This window comes from Rhinolophus sinicus, linkage group LG17, assembly GCF_036562045.2.
Source record: "Rhinolophus sinicus isolate RSC01 linkage group LG17, ASM3656204v1, whole genome shotgun sequence".
NCBI classification, from domain to species: Eukaryota; Metazoa; Chordata; class Mammalia; order Chiroptera; family Rhinolophidae; genus Rhinolophus; species Rhinolophus sinicus.
In genome coordinates, this window is record NC_133766.1 from 4,954,403 (window position 1) to 4,976,509 (window position 22,107).

Genomic DNA, 22,107 nt, shown 5'->3' on the forward strand with positions numbered 1-22,107 from the left:
TTTTACACTGATAAACCTAAAGAGGAAAATAAAAACAAACTCCAAAAAAACTAACTGGGAAAAACCACCAAATATGCCAAGAGGAGGTCCATGCAAATCAGAACGCGTGATAATATTCTCATCAGTAACTTTTAAAATAATGTTTGCATTTGAGCCATTTAGGTTTTCTCATACTGATGCCATCTTCAATATTTGTGAAGCAAATATTTCAGACATGCCCCAGCTGACTTACATTTTGCTTTAAATATTCTATTCTTCTTTGATTGGTTTTAAAGTCAGCCGTGAACTTGAGACATTTACAAATGGGTGTCCGTTTTCTGCTGACTAAAAAGGGTACTAATCTCCATTTCTGAATCAGATAATAAACATTACCAAAATGACCGAAAGGAAAAACAGAAAAACAAAGGAACCTTATCGTTGGCAAGAAGTGGTTTGGATCTGTTTGGCTTTACTCTTAGAAAAGTTTTCTTTCCGTTAAAAGGACTAAGTAAGGCGGTTCCCATGATGCCAACCCCATGGAGGGAAACTGTCCAGACAAGGCAGTGATTTTAGTTCCTCTGTTTGCTTGGGGTGACTGCTGGTCCAGGAAGAACAAAGGACTAGAAGTCAGGTCATCTGTTTCCCTTGATTTCCCTTCCACAGTAGCACACTGACTTCTGGAACACAGGGGCATAAATCCGAACTTCCTGAGCTTTTCCAGTGGCTTCCCACTGCCCTTTAATGAATCTTGGTCTTTTTCACTCACATTCTATCCCCCGCTTTTTTCCTTATCTCTCCTGACCGCAGGCTGGTCGTGGCTTGAGCAGTCTCTGAAGAGCTGTGTGGGTTCGGGTCGGGGAGAGTTTAACAATCCTTCCCATTTTTACTTGGTCCAACCCAGTGTTTGAAAGCCAGGCGAAATCTATCAGTCTTTCTCAGTGTTTGTATGGTTCCTGGCAAACGCCATCGTACACGCTTAGGGGAAGGAAATGTAGCTGTCAGTTCATTGAGCTTCTCTCAATCCTGGTGTTTACCATCCCTTTCTCCCCCTGGGGCCTGAGGTGATAAGGGCTGCTCGGCCCCCACTGCCTCCGTCGCTGGCCCACCCTCACCACACCTCAGCTGCGTGAGCTCTGCTGCTGCCACTCTCAGCGTCTGCTGCTCAAAGCCTTCATGGAATGCTAGAGCCACAGGACATTTACAGGCAAGACGAGGAAGGCCCAGAGAAGGACAGGGACTTGCCCAGGGTCACACAGCCAAGGAAGGGCAGATCCCGAAAGAAAACGGAGGTCTCCTGATTCCGAGGTTTTCCACCGTCTGGCAGAAGCCAAGTCCACCCACGTGCCCAGGAGTTGTCTAGAACACATGCAAAGACTCCACTCACTTCTCCGGGCTGACACTGTAGGAAATGAGCTCGTTTCCTGTATTCCCATTAAATAAAGGCTGTCAGTGAAGGACCACTCACACACACCCTTGAGCTGTTGCAGTGATTTTTGTGAAACTGCATCCTTTCATGAAATGGGATTATGCATTCTCCAGAAAGCAAAACAAAGGGCTCCCTGGGAGGCACAGGAAACTCTGGGACTCCTGCACAGCAGTAAACACCTGGTCAGCTTCCTTCTGCCTGTCCTCTTCACCTTCCTGTATCCCCACCCTCCTGGGGCCAGGCCTCCACTCGCTTCAGGCCCCACCTCCTGGACGTGGAGACCCCTTTCCCTATGAGGAAACACCAGCCACTGCAGCTTGGCTGTCAGACTGTGTTCTGTGTCCATTTCCTTTCTGGAGCCTGGAGCCAGGGAGTCTCTCATTCAGATGCTCCCGGCCGCCAGGAAGAGCTTCTGGGGAGTGAGTCCGGCCAGCGGCAGGGTTGGGCTTGTTGCTGGAGCCGGAGTGCAAGGTGCTGCCTGGGGCCTCCTGTGCTCAAGGCAGTGGGGGCTGCTGGGAGCTGCGCTGTTAAGGTGCATCGGTGATTCAATTCGATTCCAGCCTGTGTTTATTTCTGTTGGGTTTCAGCGGGTTGGCGGCTGGTTTTCTTCTGCAATTCTTCTATGAGAAACTGTCACCCCCACGAAGGTAGGGCTGTGGCTGCTTTGCTCACCATTTTGTCCCCAGTGTCTGGCAGATAGAAATCCTCAATAAATTTCCAGTGGACGCATGGATGGATACATAATTCAAGCGGAAATAGAATGCAAAAGGGCTCCAAGGAATGAGGATAAAGCCTCCAGTGGCACAATTCTGGGCTGCTCAGGACAGTGTGGGTGACTCCCTGGTGTCTGCCGGCAGGACAGATGAATCCTTTGCTGGGGGCACTCTCACCTCCCCCAAATGCACATACCTAGCCCCCAAGGTATGCCTTTGTTTCACTATGGACAAGAAGGCTTACTGCTAAACATGGTGAATTACGCGACAGCTTAATAGCATGAAAATGACGATCATGAGAAACTGTCCTGACTTGGGGAGTTCACGGCTCCATTCTTTATCCCGCAGTGTTCACGGGTTTCCTTGCTGGTTCATCGTTCAAATGGTGTGTTAGTAAGCACCTACTATGTGCTAACGGCTGTGGAACATACGTAACTGTGTAAGGCACAGACCCCACCTGAGAGGAGCCCTCAAGCTGTAACACTGGGTAAGGCCATTCGAGGAACCTAAGTGTCAGAGAAGTCTAGGAGCAGGAGACTTCCCGTATGCATGGGAAGGGCTTCCCAGGGGAGTAGCAGCCTTTAGCTCCTACTGGGAGCTCATGAGGTGACATGTGAACCCATGGCTGAGACACAAAGGTTGTAGACTTGGTTACAGGTAGGCCTGCCTGGCTTCTTTCCATTTAGGTTGCATCTGATGGCCAGGCATGCAGAATCCCTTTCAGATTAAACACGTCTATTCCTTTGGTTGCTGCCTCCTGCCACCCTGTGGCCCAGCAGGAGGAAAGGGGAGGTCTTAAACCAGAGAGCCCTGCACAGTCGCTTCCATCCAATGCTGGCCCTGGTGGGCACTGGTCCTGGGGTTTCCTCTTCCTGTTGGCAGAGAGAGGCTTCCAAGGGCAGGACCCATCAGCGGCTGTCACGTAGTGTGGCCCGGGAGCCTGTCCCTCCCCCAAGAGAAGGCGTTTATGGGGCCGGTGGGTGTGGTGCCAGCCCTCCCAGCAGAGTCCAGAGAGCTCCAACTATCATGCTAGCATCTAATTAAAATCAAACCACCCTTAAATCATCACAATATCACTGTCGCCAATTGTCAGCCTACAGATTATACCACTAGTCCCCTAGACCTCCCAGGATGCCCTATGACATGGCTTGTTTGGCTGATTTTTTTCCAGTGGTAGATGGGTAGGCTTTCCACAGGTATTCGGGAGGCGGGGGAGAGATGGAGATGAGAAAGGAAGCACAGAAAGAAAAGGCGAGATCCGTTCAAAAGATCAAACAACAGCGCAATTTGGCAAAGAGCGTTGGGACTGTGTTCCGAGGGTCGTGACAGAGGAGCTGGAAGGCTGGGGTGAGGACAGTGATTTCTAATGATTTCTAACTTGTCCGGAGCTGCGCATGGTCTCCTTGTATGCCTGACTTTACAAAATTTTTACCCATGCCTAAACAGGTTATGTAGCACATATTTATTTTATACTCAAAATGATTAAAACTGTGTTTCCCCGAAAATAAGACCTAGCCAGACAATCAGCTCTAATGCATCTTTTGGAGCAAAAGTTAATATGAGACATGGTATGATATTATATTATATTATATTATATTATATTATATTATATTATATTATATTATATTGTATTGTATTGTATTGTATTATATTATATTATATTATATTATATTATAGACCCAGTCTTATATTATAGTAAAATAAGACCGGGTCTTACGTTAAGTTTTGCTCCAAAAGACACATTAGAGCTGATGGTCCGGCTAGGTCTTAGTTTCAGGGAAACACGGAATTAGTTATCTTTCGAGAGTTTCTTGGGATTCCTTAGGAAAACTGGACTTTCTAAAGAGCCGGAGGTTCCCTGGCAGCAGCCCTACTGGTTTAAACGCACTCAGACTCCACGTGCCTTTGACTGTCTTTTGTTTCACTCTCTGTTCTTTCATCTTTTCTTTAAAAGACCGCCTAGTCCGTCAATTGTTCGTATCTCTTCATACAGACGAGGAGATACTGTGAATGGGTCCAACCATCTAATCAACCTCTGATATGGAAGCCTACCCAGGCCCCATTTGCTTCCTGCATTTGCATATTTTGAGTTTTGCTGTTATTTTTATGTTTTCCGCAAGCCTGACCTTCCTGAGCTCACCTCCCACAGTGATGCTATTTGGGGTATGTTTTTTTTTTTTTTTTTGGGGGGGGGGGGCGTTATGTTTTTTTTAATTTTTTTTTTTTTTTCTAAAAATCATGATCCACGCTGGGATCTGATCAGATCACGCTTTTTGTGTGTTCCCTCATTTTCTTTTTTCAGGTTCACGGGGAGGTTCCTTCCTAGGGAGCAGATACCTAATGATCAATTTGTAAATGTGTTTGCGAGCTGTTTTCCTTAGTCATTGACCTGTGGTTCTCATCACTTTCTTCCCCTGAAATTAAAAACAAGGGAAGCGTGCATTTTTCCATCGTTCTTTGCACGTCTGGAATTTTCGCTCGGACGGGTGCCATGAGGCAGTCGTGTGTTGGTTTCTTCGCTCCTCTCTGATGGACTCACCATATGGGCTCTCAGCTTCTGTAAGGAGCAACGTCCCCCATCACTAAACAGCAGACACAGCCAAATGCTTTCCCGCAGCTGGCGCTGTTCTTTTTTTCCCTGCTAAAGACAGACCTCTGAATAAGGCCAGCGTGTTTACAGGACACTTTCCTGAGTCTTGTCTCACTGACCCCTCTCGTGTAACCCTGAGGTAAACTGGCAAAGCTCACCATCCCTCCTGTACAGATCTGTGCATCAGAGTCACTAACCGGTTTATTCCAGGTAAATGGAACAAGGACCTGGATACTAGACCTTCTCCCTCCATCGAGTTTCTAAATGTCATGCTCTTGCAGGGGACCCTCAAGAAAGAATGTTAGAAGGCTCTTTAGGTACTTCTCCGCCACCCACTCTATTAACTAGTGATGGGGTTCAGGGCAGGACGCCCCAGAATGGACCACTTTGGCATATGGATTATTTGAAGCTGAAAATGATCAAGGCCCTACAGACTCAAGAGAGATTTTAACCTCGCCTTCAACTGCCTAGAAGAATTTAGATACAGGTCCTGTACCAGAAAGAGAGCTATTACCGGAGAGGAGTTTGTGCGTCAGAAGGACTTACCTGGGGGCGACCACATGGCTCAGCTGGTTAGAGCGTGAGCTCTGAACAACAGGGTTGCTGGGTCGATTCCCACATGGGCCAGTGAGCTGCACCCTCCACACTAGATTGAAGATAACAAGCTGCTGCTGAGCTTCTGGAGGGGCGGCCGGATGGCCCAGTTGGTTAGAGTGCAATCTCTTAACAAGGTTGCCGGTTCAATTCCCGCATGGGATGGTGGGCTGCATCCCCTGCAACTAAAGATTGAAAACGGCAACTGGACTTGGAGCTGAGCTGCGCCCTCCACAACTAGAGACTGAAGGACAACGACTTGGAGCTGATGGGCCCTGGAGAAACACTCTGTGCCCCAATATTCCCCAATAAAATCTGTTAAAAAAATAAAAGAAGGTCTTATCTGCAGGGCAGGACAAACATTTGTTGACCAAACATTTGCTCTTTCCATCTTCCTGTGAATTGTCTTCCTCCCTTTTGAAGCCCCAGACCTCTAACCCCTTCTCCCCAGCTCAGGATGGCATGTAAGCCTCAACCACCTGACTGTTGGGGAGACTCTGATGTCTTTGGGGGGCTCCCATATGTACAGAACTGATCTGTTTTTCTCCTATAAATCTGCCTCACGTCGATTTAATTATTAGGCCAGCCAAAGAACTGAGAAGGGAAAAACGTACTTCTTTTTTAAATGCACTCATAGACTCTCCTGGGAGGCAATGGGAGAAGAGATGCGTGTTTCTTCTGAGCAGGTGGGAGCTGGAGCCTGGAATCTGTGGGTCACATGCGTTTTCTCAGTCAGTGCATAGTGCAAGCCCAACGTGGGCCTCTGTGCAATGTTTTGATGTTTACAATAGCTTCTCATAGGCCAAAGTTTATGGCTTCTGGGGGCGGGAGGGCACAACCCACCAGCCATCTTTGGTGTGGAGGCAACGCTGTTCAGCGTGACAGTCTATGAAGAAGTCACAGAAAAGCAGAATGTTTTCCACAGAAAGCGAGACAAGATTGTTAAAATATTGCCATTGGATTGTTTCTAGTCCAAGAGTGGACGATTAATAACCAACTTGAACTTGTTTTGAGTGATTAGTAAATAACTTATCTTAAAATTTTATTCAGCTTCTTCCCAATCTTACATTTTACTTCTACTTCTGCTCTCTTAGGAGTCACTATGTGACAGCAGAACGAGGACGAGCTTTAGGTCTTTCCACATGGTCTGGTCACTCCTTGTGCCATTGGGATCGCTGGCCGACTGGCCACGCCCCACTTTCTTCAGATTTAAAATGCCTCCAAACCTTCCTGTGACAATTACGTCACCAAAGGACCGTGGAAGCCCTTAGAGCAGTGCACCAGCATCTGCAAATGCTCATTACTCCTCATCCTTACTTCTAGCGGAACAGAGGGACCCCAGAAGGGTGAAAGTTCCTCCTGAGTTCATTTTACCAGACATTGGTGGGCGATAGAAGGGCTAAGAATCATTTCCCAATAAGATCGCCACCATTTATTGTGCCCTGATAACCCACTAGGAGTTTCACATATAGAGTCTATCATCCTTTGATCTGCCCTACTGGATGGTTAATATAATATGTTCCCCACATTACTCCTGGCGAAATTTTGTTTCTGAGTCTCAAAGAGAGACACGTTAGTAATTCTGGGAGCTGGGATGTACACCCCGCTTTTCCCCAGGGCCTGGGCTCCCTGAGTGACTGGCTAGTTCTTTCTTATTTGACTGAAGTTAAGTAAACTTACCAGTAGATAATACTTCCATGTGACATGTATTCTTAAAGAGAAGGATTTCACTACTGGAACATTTTCATCTACTCATTTCCTTTCTGGATTCTTTCATTCCACAGAGAGCAGGAAAACCCTTCCCCGCTGATCGCTTCAATCCGTGTAACAGATTTTCGTAAGCATGACTCAAAGGGTTTTTAATCAAGAATGCGTTACAGTGTATTCTGTTTTTAAAGCGGGAACTGTGATCTCCCACCAGCAAAATTAAGTGATGAGAGAATGCCAACGAGGCAGGCACACATACTGGCAATGTGGTTTTAAGTGAGAACGGTTTGTCCTTTAGAAACCCAGCTCTGGTAGGTTACTATCCAATGCTTGAGGGGCAGGGTGGGGGGTTGTCTCAAAAGAAAGAGCTATTTTCTTTGCCCCCACATAAAAGTGGAAAAACATCGGATGTGGAGAATCCGGAGATGACCTTTGTCCGTGACCCCTGAGCATTCTGTTGGGAGGTGCACACATTGCAGATGGTCCGTGGATGGATTTCAGGTCCAGCGAGCTCCCTAACAAGCTCCCAATTACCCAGGCTATCGTTCCACAAAGTCTAGGCAGCGTGTGCTCAGGGGAGTCCGAAAACGCACAACTGCTAAAAACACAAACAAATAAACGAAACCCAAGAGCCTAGGGCAGCCTAAGATAAATATGATTTTGAATTTTTAAAAAATGGCTACTTCCCTTTGATCATTGCAGCATTTTTAAAATCAATTTTGTACGCTTTCTGGAAGCTTGCTTCACTCTTGTGGCAGCAACACAGACACTCCCTGGGTCTCCTGGGCCCCGCTGGCTGTTCCTCCTCTCTCTTAGCTGGGTTCTTGCTTCCCTTCTGCCCATATCTGTGGGTCATCCGGATGACCAAAACAGATTTCTCACACACATTTGATCTTCATCCATGGTTCCTGACTCACAGCACCCCCAAATCCTTGGAATATCCTAAGCGATGAGAGCACAAAGGTATCTTTTGTTAATGAGGTGACTTTTGGACCCCACCTGAGGATGAGGGCTGGTTGCCAGGGCAGCCAACCACGTGATTAGAGAGTTGGAACTTTAAGTACCACCCCCCACCCCACAGCCTATGCAATGAAGCCTCCATTAAATCCCAAGAGGATGGGGTTCCGAGAGCTAGTGAACACGCGGAGATTTGGAGAGAGTCAGGCCCGGAGAGGGAATGGGACATCTGTACCCTTTCCCCGCACCTTGCCCTGTGCATTTCTTCTATCTGGCTGCTGTTCCTGAGTTATATCCTTTTATAATAAACTGGTCACCTACTAAGTAAAATGTCTCTCTGAGTCCTGTGAGCCACTCCAGCAAATGAATCGAACCTGAGGAGGGGACCTTGAGAACTTCCAATCTGTAGCAGGTCGGACAGAAGTGCCGGTGACACTGGGTTTGCCAGTGGCATCTGAGTTGTGGGGAGAGGCAGTCTTGTAAGACTGAACCCTTCACCTGTGGAATCTGACGCTATCTCCAGGTCGACAGCGTCAAAATTGAGTTGAAATCTTGGCTACTCAGCTGGTGTCCGAGAATTGTTTGTTGGTGTGGGGAATACCCACATCCCAACAATAGAGATAGGCCTCAGAATATCCAAGAGACTGAGCTTTCTCACAACCTACACCGTTGCTTGGTGAGCTCATCTGTGGTAGCCAGCCTCCAAGACGGCCCTGGAAGATCCTGCCTCCTGGTATTCAGCTATTAATAGATTGCAAGTTAAAAATGCACTTTACTTATTGAGGTACCAATTATTTCCCACCACGCCTTGACTGTCTACTTTATGTGCATTCTCTGGTTTAACCTCCCTGTAGTCCTGCAAGGCAGACGTTTTCATCCCCGGTTTATTGGTCAGGAAGTTGAGGTTCAGAGATGACGAGAAATTTGCCCGAGGTCACACACCTAGAAAGTGGGGGAGCCAGGATTCGGACTCATGCTCAGCCTCACGCTCTTCTCCTGAGCCACGTATTTCTCTTGCCCTGGTGCTTGACCTGTACTTGGGCTGTGGTCTATTACTCCTTTTACGATGGAAAAAACTTAGTGTGTTTATATGGTAAAGGGAGAGAGCCAACAGAGCAGAAGGGTAAGGATTAACGATAATAACAGCTGACATTTATGAAGCGCAGCCGTGTGCCAGTAGCCATGTCCATAGGCCTGGATCAGGATTACATCTCTAGTCTTTCATAACACACTTATAAAGTAGGTGCTGTTATTATCATAACACACTTACAAAGTAGGTACTGATCATTTACAGATGAGAAGAGTGAGGCTTCGTCCAAGGTCACCCAGGGAGGGTGATTGAAATCCAGGGGATGTGAACCGCTGTGCTCAGGAATGCAGAGATAGCCACCTTTCCTGGCATGGAAGCCAAGCTTCTGTCAAGTGCTTTATTTACATTAATTGTGACGCTATGGTTTCCCTCAGGGTAGGTATAGCTCCCCCCCTTTTTTTGTTTTTAATCTCCCCATTTTGAAAGTGAGAAAACTGAGCCTGCGTGGCTATGGACTTGCTTAAATCCTTCGTCTTTTCTCTTTGAACACTCTGCTGGGACTTACGGTGCTCCCATGTTGAGATCACTGCCACGTGTTTGTTTCTGACGCTCCCTATCTAGGAGACCAGGGTGCGAATTCCAGCTCAGGAAAGGGGATGCTCCTGAGAGCAGTGACTTAGGTTGTTTGGCTGTCCCACCTTTCTAAAGAGCTCTGACCCACCTGTTGTGAGTGAGATGGCACAGGCAATTATATACACCTTTGCTTTTTGAGGGGGGACCTCTTACTCCTCCTTTTAATGATACGGGCCTGATACTGTTTACCACACCCATTTCACTAAATAAGGCAACTGATTTTTTTGTACTTCTTTTTTAAAAATTGCAATGCACAGTATATTTGGGTTGGATCCTAAAAATTTCCTGACACCAATCAATCAGGAGAAAAGAATTGAAAAAACAGGTGGAAAGAGGACAGGGCAGGTAATATAGATTCTTGATGAATGAGAAGCTTGGAGAGGAAAAAATCGATCACAAGTGGAAAGACAGTCAGCATGTTCTTTCTTCCTTCTACATTGAATTGAGCAGCAAAGAGTATCTGAAATGTTTATGTTGGTTCCCGGTTTACAAGGCACCGTCCCATACACCTCATTTGCCCAGCATAATAAGTGGTAGATTAGTCAGGAACGCTTTCATCTCTAAGAAACAGGAAGTCTGGCTCAAATAGATGGAGGTTGTTTTTCTCATTTAACAAGAGGCTGAGACGTGGCATTCTGGCACAGGTGTGGTGGCCTAACAGTGTCATCAGCATCCAGGCTCCTTGGACCTCCCACTTCCCCATCTGATGCTGGCCTCTCACCCTGCAGAGAGTCACCTCATGGTTGCACGAGAGCTGCCCAAGGCACCATGTCTGTGTTGAAGGCTGGGAGCGGTGGAGCACCAGGGATAGCATGGCTTTTATTTAGAAAAGCAAACACTTCCCAAACAGACCTTTCATGGGCCAGCACGGTGTCCCTCGGGAAAGCAATTCTTTAGCTTTTTCCAGCCCGTCCGTAGTGGAGGTGAGCAAGAACGAAGCGTTTGGCCTGGACATCTGGTTTGCCAACCAACCATTGGATTCCTTTCAGCTCCAGCTTACGGAAGAGAAAGCTAGAGTGTATCACGACCACTGAGCCACAAAGAGGCAGAGCCGGAGCACAGACTTATGGGTTCCCGATTCTAGCACCCATGCCATTTGTGTGTGTCCTCAGCTGGTCTGGATTCTGCTGCAAGAAAGTGTGGATGAGGAAGGCCACCTCTTAAAAATGTTTACAGTAGAGATATATTCTAAAGGATCAGTTTTTATTTAAACCAGTAGCTTTGTATTAATATATCACATGATACTATCTTATTGTTGTTGTTTAATATACACCATTATTCCATTTTTATAAGAGTGTGTAACAATTAAACTTTAGGAATATTGACTGAAGCAGTGTTTAGATTGGCAAAATACTGCAGGAAGACCCTAACTTTTTAACAATAGGAAATTGGTTGAAAAAAGGCATATACCATAAAACAAGATAGTCAGAAATAGTTCCAGAAGAATATTGATATTTACAATCTTTTATTAAATAAAGTAAGTAAACTATACAACTGTATGTACCATGTGACCCTAAGTTTGTAAATTATATATTATTTATATGAAAACTAGATATAAATATAGTAAAATATTCTTGGTGATTGTATTTAGGTGATGAGAATAAGTGATATTTTGGTCTACAGCTTTGTATTTTTTGCCATGTAATTCAATTTTTAAAAATCAGGTTTATTGAAGTATACTTTACATGGAGTCAAATTCACCCTTTTTATGTGTGTGTGCGTTTTGACAAATATATACAGTTATGTACCCACCACTCCAGTCAAAATACAGAATATTTCCTTTGCCCCCAAAAAGTTCCCTTGTGCCCTTTTGAGGTTAATCCCTTCCTCCTTCTCACTGGCCCTGGGCAACCACTCATCTCATTTCTGTCCCTATAGTTTTGCCTTTTCAAGAATGTCGTATAAGTGAAAATACATCACATGCAGCCTTTTGTTTCTGGCTCCATGAATTAGCATACGTGTTTTGGAGATCACCCATGTTGCTGCAATTTATATCAGCGGTTCATTCCTCTTTATTACTGAGGATTGTTTCATAGTATAGATGTACATACTATGGATAGTACCATAACATGGTTATCTTTTACTAGTTGGTAGACACTTGTTGTTTTCCATTTTGGACGAATGGTAACATATTAGTTTACTAGGGCTACAAAGTACCACAAACTGGGTGGCTTTCAAAACAGACATGTGTTGTCTAACAGCAAAAGAATGACAAGGGGACGACAACAAAACCCTCACCAACTCAAGGAAATGAAAAGGACGCTTGAGCTTGTCTCCTGAAAAGTCTCCTGAGACATTGAAACTGTCTTGCACCTTACACAGATTTGTGGGTTGAATTGATGCTGAGTGGCTGAGAAACCCCCAAGGTAAGACATAACTTAAAAATCGATTCCTGATAACACTCTTGGAACGCTTGCCAGAAATGATGTAAAACTGCAAAGCAACTTCTATGAGGTTCCCACAGGAACAAAAGACCCCTACTAAGGATAACGTACCACTAAAAATGTGTAAGACAAGACAGAGCCCACACAGCAGGGAAACATGGGCTATGAGAACGGAGCCCCCGGAGGTGTGGATTGCAGTGCCCCTCCCCACTCACCAGCCATCAGCGATAACCAGAAGCCACTGCAACAGGGGACCTCCTATTAGTGTCTTAACAATAATATGAAGGAGAACACAAAACAAGCATTGTGAAAATAATTGAAGACTTGAAAGAAAGACTTGAAATCCTAAGAAAATAGCAAGACACTATAAAAAAAAAATACAGGCAGATTTGGAAAATAAATTAGCTTCTAAACCATGACAACTATAGTCAATCTAAAGACTCAAATGTATAAGTTAAATAGCAATTGGATGGAGATGAAAAAAAAGCTGATGAGCTGGAGGATAAACCAAAAGCTATCCCAAGATGGCACCACAGAGAACTAAAGAGATTGAAAACATGGCAGAAACGATGGGGCTTGGTGGAGGTTTCACACGTTCTTTTGAGATGTAGCAGTTTTCTCTTGACAGAAAAGAAACTATTATACGGCAAAAGTTCTTTAGTTTGCTCCATTTTAGGAATGAAAAAAGAAAATTACAGAGAAAAGTCTTCAGAAGAGACCTGGTCTCCGGGATGCAACCCCATGAGAGAGTCTTTTATCAGCGACTAGAATTAACAGCAAGGTGACTCGGTGAAAAATACAGTCGCTGCAGACAGAAGCTCTGTTTAGGCCTTTGATATCCAAACTCTACATGGAAGCAATTGGGAAAAAACACTTTTGGGAGAATGGGAGATATAATAGTTACCAGGTGACACTGCTTCAGGTCCACGTGAGATGAGAGCCTCACCTGTACGTTGGTGAGTATGTTTCTGTACGTCTCCTTGCAAATACTTATTGATATTAAGCAAAAGAGTTACAGGGGAAGGGGGAGGAAAGTGATGGTTGAAATTACCCTGATAATTTCAGTCACATCTGAAGCAAGTTTACAACTGGCGGCCACTGCCAAGTAAGGATCCAATATTTACTTGGAAACATCAACTACAATCACGAGAGGAATGCCAGAAAGGAAATTATCAGCCTCTTTAAAGCTGACTTGCACTTCCAATTAATACAGTAAAACAAGTATTTGATGACAATATCCTTTCAGAAAGCACATAAACTCCTCGTGAGTAGACAAAGGCAGGACGAGTTGGAGGCTAAGACAGCCGGTTCACAGAAACAGAACCCGGCTGCATTTGGAAAACCTCCAGCAACAGTGACCTCTAACTACTCTTTCTTGTAATAAATTGAGGAAGGAGGAAATCATTCCAGATTTTAGAAGTAGATGAGTAGAAAAATTGTAGCTGCATGTTTCTGGAAAAGCTATTTTTTTTCTTCCCTAACCTCCCCGCCCCACCCCCACTCCTCCCCCGCCCTTAAGTAGGGCACACTGTTCAGAATTCGAAACCCACTGGCCAAGTTTCTAGGATAAACAAGATTTTGGCTCTAGACTGAGTCCCGTCTTGAACGTTCATTTAGTTTGGAACTAAGGGTGAAGGGAGAGGAAGAGGCGTTCTGAAAGGAATATGGACTTTAAAAATAAACAAGGAGGTCTGAGATGCCTGGATTTTGTTCCTGGCGTCGGTGTTTCTCCAGGCAATTTTAGGCACGTATGATAAATGCTAAGCCAGCTTGGCTAAGCCCAGAGCTGGCTGTAGACCTGAAGAAAGCTCAAGTGGGAGAGCCATCAAGAAGAAGAGGGAATTGGGCTACGGGTGCAGAGGCCGGTTTTAGAAGACAATACACTTCCGGGGAAAGGATGATAATATAAACTTTTGGGGGAAGACAAACTTTATAGGAATGCCAGGAAAAAACCTGCCACGAGTTAAGATACAGAATAAGGGCTCCATTGAATAAAATTATAAGAATATGACGGTAAGTACCAGAAATGGAAGAAAACAAAGAAAATGTTTGGCTTTGTTGTTGTTGGCTAATTCTTGCTTGAAATAGTGCGTTTTAAAACTTTTCTTTCAAATCCGCCTTTACAACGCTGAAGAAGCCCCTCGATTCAAGAAAAGTAAGAAGAGAAATGAGTTTCTCCTTGAAGAGCAATAAACAGGTTCACTTTAGTGCTTGCCAGCAAGATGGAAGGTTAAAGGGAAAAAGTTGCAAAACAATGACATTTTTCCAGTTTTCGTATAAAAGAAGCCATTGTTCACTGAGGCAGTAACCTTTTTTTCATTAAGAAAATTATATTTTTATAATGCTAAAAAATCTACTTCTGCTCTTTATTTTATGGAGACATAAAATACTTTGACTTGTTTTAAATACTTTGAAACAGTTCTGATGATTGCAGCAAGGTGCGAAGATTAATGCTGTTTTCAGAATTGTATAATATGATGTAAAAGAGTCCACTGGGAACCTAAGTTTGTCTTCATGGTGCATGGTTTGCAAATCCTTTGTCCTGGGAGTCTTTCTGTGTATTCTAGAACACTTAGCAGCATCCCTGACTTCCCCCAACTAAATACCAATAACATCCCCTCACCCCAAGTTACAACAACCAAAAAAACGTCTCCAGATATTGACAAATGTCCTGGGGGGGGAGGGGGCGATTGCACGATCACCCCCAGTTGTGAACCCCTGGTTTATTTTCATAGGTTCACTTTTTAGTTACAGTAAAAACAGAGTAAGCTTAATTGTTTCCTTGGTATCCTCAGCAATAGACTGGGACAAAGTAACTAGTGTTGAGATGATACATGTAAAGCATGTAGACGGTCTGCTTTATGTGCTTAAAAATACTGGTGATGACAATGATGGCTCCGAAGATGACAGAGAGAAGGGCGGGGAAGAGGGTGAGTGAGAAGAGAGTGAAGATGAGCATATGCCATACTCTCCACGCTTGGACGCTTGGACGTGTGGAGTTAGTTGCCCTCTGATTCTCACATGGCACTAGGTCAGCACGTGGGGAGAGGTAGAAGATGGTAGAGAGTGGAGCCGTCCGGTGGGGCAAAAGGACTGCATGAGTTTTTCATCAAAACGTTGGTTTTCTTTGTCACAATGATCTCTACAGTTGAATTCCTTGACACACAGGGCATTTCCTAGCCCCAATTAATATTGATTTAGCTTTGCGGAAAAATACACACCCATCAGGCAAGTAGGATTTATTTCCAGGGCAGAGAAAGTAGATGTTATGTAAGCCATTGATTGAGCACAGCTTTAAACGTCCGCATATTACATTTAGATTTCTTGAAATTCACGCCCATTTTGACACAGATTCAAAAAACCAGGAGGTAAGGCACCCAATAAATGCTAATTGCTTGCATTTTAGCTTGACTGCAGTGAAGAGCAGTGGGAATCATTTGAGGGAGAGGCCCGTGCATTTAAAGAGAGTGTGAGGGACTCAGAAAACGTAAGCGAGCGAATTAAGCCAGCTAAGTGAGTAAACGAGTGTGGGTGGGATAACTCAAGGTATCCTCACATGTGAGCGCAGGTCTGTCTCCCCCTACGGCCCAGGCTGGTCCTGCCAGCCCCAGCTGCTCTTCATGAACGTGTGTGCTGAAAACTCCACGTGGGCAAGCCACGCCAGTCCTGAGGGGCAGCGGATGGTCTCAGGCCTCTCTCCTCTCTCTTCTCCCATTTCCCCTTCGGTGCCCTCTGCCTGGCAGTGATATCCTGTTCCTCACGCGTCCTGCCAAAGGGAGCTGGCGTTCGAGGGGTTTGTGTGGCACTGCAGCTGGATCTGGCCACTGCACTGAGGTATGACCAACTGTCCAGAAAGTTCCCATAGGGGTGATTTATCCTTGGTTTTCCATCTGTCACAGAGAGCAAGAGGGCCCCTCAGGGACCTTGGGTATTGGTGGGTACATGTGAGTACAGCTATAGTGCTTTGAAATGATTGACATACTTCCTGCTGCGGCCCTGCCCTGGGCCCAGCCCTCCCAAAGATTCACCATTTTGAGTACGTATTACCTTGCTTGCTCAGGCTAATGCTTTCGATGCTTTTAGCTAATGAACTGGGTTCTAGGGAAAAAAAAAATTTCAGAGTTGCAGGTCACACCTCCAGGGAATACTAAGAGGACAAATTTGCCAGTCAGGTGGGGCAGACGACTACGTAACACATGAGAAGAGATTTCAGAGGAGTGGGGTAGAAATACGGTAGTAATTTCTCCCGACCATGACACTGGTGATCATCGCGACCCCTCACTCTTGACTCAGAGAGAAAGCTGAGCGGAGAGATGAGAAGGAGGAGGGGAGGGTGCCCGGCCTAGAGCAGGTTGTGACGGAAGACGGAATTGACTGAATGGCAAGTCCAAGAACCGCCCTGGGAGATTTGTTTTCATGAGGGTTAAATAAGGCACTTGATTAATCAGTGCAAAGAAAGGGAAGCCCTTGTTTGTTCTACTTCAGGTTTGCTCTCCGATACAAAGTTGAATCCAACCACAGGTGATTAATCAATTCAACCATCTTAGCTGGGTTCCTTAGCAACAGTGGGGCACGGGGATTCAGGCCCATTTGTTTTATCGAAGGAGCACTTTCCAGGACAAAGCCTCCAAGGCACTCAGGGATGCAGGAGAGGGAAGGGGAACCAACCAGGCAAGGATGTGGTCTTGGGTTGAGTCTAGTCTTGGCTGATTCAAGGTGGAGAGGGTGGTGTGTGTGTGTCTGTGTGTCTTCTGAAGTGTACATCACAGTGTACAGTTGTATCACCTTGAACCCAGGGTCATTCTTTTAAGCCACAGTATCAGTCAGTCTTTGGCTCCAGGGTACCCTTAGGGGTGGGGCATAATCTCCAGGAGAGGGGGCTTCCAGGGTCTGAGGGCAGCTCTCCAGAGAAGGGGGCAAGTGGGAGCCACCAGCAGCCAGCAGTCACAGGCGCTCGCCTGGCATGTCTGAAGAATAGCGTGGAGGCCAGGGAGGCTGCAGCTCAGCGAATCAGACAGAAGACAAGCAAAGAGGTCGGAAGCGAAACTTGGGGCTACATCATGCCACCTTGTCGGTCACCAAAAGGGCTTTGGCTTTTCCTCGAAAGATGGAAAGTCACTGGAGAGTTTTGAGCAAAGGCATGATCTGATTATATTTTAAAAGATCATTTCCACCATCTGTTGTGGAGGCTGTGGGGAGGGGGGGAATAGTAGACGCACTGAGACCAGTTAGAAAGCTTTTGCAGTATTCCAGGCGAGAGACCGTGGTAGCTAAGGACCAGGTGGCTGCAGTGCAGGTAATGAGAACTGGTCAGATGCTATTATAGATGCATTTTAAAGGTAAAACCGGAAGGATTTCCTGACCAAGGAGATGTGGGTGGTGAGGGAAATGGGGTCGGTGTGACTCCATGGTTTCTGGCCTCAGCAATTGGAAGGGTTCAGTTGCCATCCACTGAGATGGCACAGAAAGCTTGTGGGGTAGGCCTGGGGGAGCAAGCTGGGATTTTGTTTTGGACACGATACATCTGAAATGAGTAACCATGAAGATGTCAGAGAGAATGCGGGTTATGAGTTCAAGTTCCCAAGTCAAGTGGGAGACGTAAATTTGGGATCTGTCCACACATCGATGCCATTTCAAATCCTAAGATTAGGGAAGGTGACCAAGGGAGATGTGTGTGGAGAGTGGACCAGGAGCTGCGGTGTGGAGCATCCCATGTTCAGAGCTGGGGGAGGGCAGCAAGGCCAAGAAGTGTGTATTGAGGAGGAGAGAGGAAGTAGCCGCATCGAAGGCTGCGGACGGGCCACTGGATGCAGCAGAGGGCACTGGTGAGCTCGACAAGAGTAAGCTGGTGGAGTGTTTAAGAGAATGAGCAAAAAAGGGCTAGAGACAGCAAGCACAGACACAATTTTCCAGGGTTGTTGCTGTAAAGAGGAGCCCAGATATGAGGTAGAAGCTGAGAGGGACAACTTCCGGGTGAGAAGAAAGACATGGTTGGGGGTTTTTAACACGTTGCGTCCGGCGGAGTTTAAATCCCTCGTGAAGATTCTCGTGATCCGTACGCAACGTGTTAAGAAGGAAGAAACAACAGTGTATTTGTACCTTGCTGGGGACGAGCCAGGATGTTTTCCCTTGTGACAGTGCTCCTAAGAACCCATGTGCGTCTGTCTAGACGTCCTCAGATGAGATCTAGTCCCTCACTCGGCACACAGGGGAGGGGCACTGCCACCGGCCCTGCTCAGTTGTCCATTTGGCTACTAGTCCAATCCCTTCTTACACCTGAGAAGGAGGCTGGCGTTTGCGGCTGTACAGCAGCTTGTAGCATCTACGAGGCATTCACTAGGTGTGACTGTTGGATCCAGGGAGGATCTCACCTTCCTGCCTGGTTCTCTCACGTTGGATGTTGGGTCATGTTGAATGACTGCCATTCTCAGACTGCACCGGCCAGGGTGCCTGCCTCCCACCTCCATTCCTGACGGCAGCACTTTTTCTCTGTGCTGAGACTGTATGTCTCAGGGTACAAGGCGTCCCGTGTCATCCCCTCCCACACCTGTTTGGCGCATTAAAAAGACAAATGTAGTGGGTGGGTGCGTGGGGTTGAGAAGAATGGACAGTACTGTGGTTGTCTCCACACAGCTGGGGGAGCGCCATGCGTCAGGTTTTCTGATTGGGATGCGTAATCCTCAGAGAAATCTCCCGCCATCCTCTTTCAAGTAGACATCCCTGAGGTAAAGCACGAGCATCCCACCAACTGTTTTTTCCGCAGTTGAGACTCAGTGATTTTTATACTGAGAAATTCCTTCTGGATTCCATCAATAGACTGTGCACTGGGCATGCATTTTAGTAATAGACTACCGCTTCTTCCTACTGGGTGATCAGCCAGATGTTATTTTCTTTTAAAAAATTTTTATAGGGGAATATTGGGGAACAGTGTGTGTCTCTCCAGGGCCCATCAGCTCCAAGTTGTTGTCCTTCAATCTAGTTGTGGAGGGCGCAGCTCACTGGCCAATGTGGGAATTGAACCAGCAACCTTGTTGTTGAGAACTCGGGCTCTAACCAACTGAGCCATCCGGCCGCCCAGCCAGATGTTATTTTCAATAAGCTATGCTTTGAGGTTAAGGCCACAGGTCACACATATTGAATAAGCCAGTGTTTAATTTTGCTTTCTATGAAAGAGTTTATTTTACTGTTTACTACGGAGGGGCTACAAATACATATCTGATGTGAACACTAAGACTAAACTTTGGAACACTGGTAAAAATGGTTGTGAAGAATTGAGACACTAGAGAACAGGGCACACGACATTGATCCTTGCTTATCTCCCACCAGACGTGTTAAAACATCAAAGGCACTTGTCAAAAGGGTTAAATAAAGGAGTGTAGAATTTAAAACAATGACACATACCCAAGGCATAAAATCAAGGGCTTGACTTATAGTTTGATTTCAGACACGTTACTGACCATGGTCTTTGATTTATGCAATTTACTTGGTAGCCTTAACATACTTACTAGATGATCTGATATCAAGATCCCTTCAAATGAAAAGAACCCAATGGAATACTGTAAAGTCAGAATTTTTCTATGCCCAATTCTTACACAAGAGCACTACTACCTGTTGGTAGAGGCCTTCTATATGTCGGTCATGTTATCTCTGTGGTGAGGGCTGGCAACGGCTGTCACGCACACAGGGGCACACTGTGCCTGTGACTTCCGAGGGACATTCACATAGCAGCTGCCTGGTACACAGCACTGAGCAGACTGCTGTGCAGACTCGTGCTTTCACAGGCTCACATTTATTCTCTTTAATTGGGTTGGTCACACTTTTTTTCAATGCCTACTGACTTGTTCCAAGTAGCTTCTTAGAAACAAAACAGGAGCTAGAATAAAAGTTGGTGTCCCCTACCTCTGATTTGCTTGATTTTCAGAAAAAGCCAGAGTAAGACCAACACCAAGCTTATAAAGAAGGTCCAAAGCCCTATGTCTGTCTCTGGAGTGATTCTATTTCTATGTCTACAACGTGGCAAAACCAGTAGATCGTTTGAGAAGTCGGGCACCTTTCAGCTCCACGACTCAGTGACTTCACATGGCTTTGTGGGATTTCCTACACAAATAGAAGCCCTACACCACGTTCTGAAACAAAACGTAGAAATGCTTTCAGATTGATCCGTGCTCTTAGTCCCCATCACAGGGAAATAAAATGGACCCAATCACATTTCCATGTGAAAACACCAAGTCAGACTAACACAACAGTTATCCTTGACTTAGCAAAACTCTGATTCGGTGCAATTAAGGACCTCTTCTAATGGTATTCATGCCCAACAATTTCTTGCATCCTTTCTAATCATAGTGTCTAAACTATGGAGATGGAGAGAAGAGTCAGCGTGGGCAGCACAGCTGACGGGGCAGCAAGCATCTTTAAGAGTTTACTGACGAGACATTTGCATTTCTTTTTGCTTGCCTCTGGTCTGCCCAGGTATAACCACTTTCAGGACACCCACATGCTGCACAGAACTGAAAGAGGCCAGTCTGTGCTGTAAAAACACTGGCATCGTAACTTCCTAATGCAGGTGGTCACACGGGATGGCTGTGACACTACGCGACCCGTAGGAGAGGGGACACTTTGCATATCTGCCCCTGATGGGCACTGATCACCCTCCCTCCGCTTTGCATAATGCTCCGTTTTCAGCGTTGCACTTTCCTTGAATCTAGAATTCCCAAGTTTATAAAATCAGAGGGCGATTTTCAGTGAGCTTCATCATGGTAGAAGAGGCAAAAGACCCCGGGTGTTATGGGGTTACAGTCAGAGGGAAGAGCTAATTAATCAGTGTTATAATCACAGAACGGCTGCAGAGAGAGGCTTCAGTAATTAAATAAACACAAATCAGGAGGGAGAGTAGGTTCCAGGCAATATAAAAAGAGGGGCCTGGTTTCACTGGGGATCAATCAGTATTTACAAAGCTACTTGAATTTTTCTGTTGATCTTCATTGTTGTTAAATAACGATAGTTTTGATGGTGGTAAAAACTTCATTTTTCAAGTGCGGGATGACCTGAGCTGAATGAGAAAAAGAATAAAAGAGGGAAGGTGGGGAGGCCTAGCATCAACTTGAATGATGTATTTTTCTTGTTTTTGATTTTAAGAAGGTTCATGTCTCCAAGGTTACAATAGTTAATAGCCATGTTAAGGGTCTCAGGATTAACCAAGACCAAGAAAGATGAAATGATAAACCAAACCACCACTAGCACAAAGCTCTAACAGTGACACGTCCACCACCAGTATTCTCAGCAGCAGTATATTTAAATACAAAGAGAGCTACATATATACACTATTGTCATACAAATATTTCCTTTATTTTTTTATGGTTAAAATTTTTAAAAATAATTTTATGATTTTATTTTTTTATATTTCTTTATAAGTAGCATAGTTTATTAAAAGGAACACTGGAAATATGGATTCTTTTTGAGAAATAATCTTCATCTTCACTGACAGGTATCATGGAGAAACCAGATTTCTACACCCACTAGTGGAAAATTAGCCACTGATGACTCTAGTTCCAATCCCTCAAAAAAAGACACACATCCATGTTAGGACTGATTCTTTCCATTCAGTTAAAATATTCCCATTCGTGAACTATGTTAGCTACTGAAATTCCAAGAATACTCATTTTCCTGGGTATGCTATTGTGTCAAAAGATGTAGTAGTTATTACATTACTTACGTTCACTGACATTTACAGACTGGAGAGACCAGAGACAACACTCCACAGTATGGAAGACCTTTATCTCTTTTTAAACGTTCTCAGTGAACTATAAAATTTGGCAAACATATTTAGATTTGCATAACTTTCAGGTGTTTTGAGTATCTCTTACTCTGCTTCCTCCCAATTTCTTTCCATTCTAAACAGAACATTTTTTCCTCTGAATGCTCATTCTGTAGAACTAAAAAGAAAACTTGAAAAAAAAAGAAAAAAAAATTCAATGTTTTGTACATTTCGAATTAAAACGACCAAAGAAATAAAAGCTATCCAGGGCACCCCTTCCCTCAATTAAATACTGTTTTTTTCCTATTAACCCTATTTCAAATTTAGTTACCTTTATATG

General features: G+C 45.1%; 1 protein-coding gene across 1 annotated transcript in view; it reads left to right on the forward strand.

Annotated features, from left to right (window-relative positions):
• Positions 1–22,107, forward strand: part of MYOCOS (myocilin opposite strand) — a 40,915-nt gene that overhangs the window by 14,293 nt on the left and 4,515 nt on the right. The window lies entirely within an intron of this gene.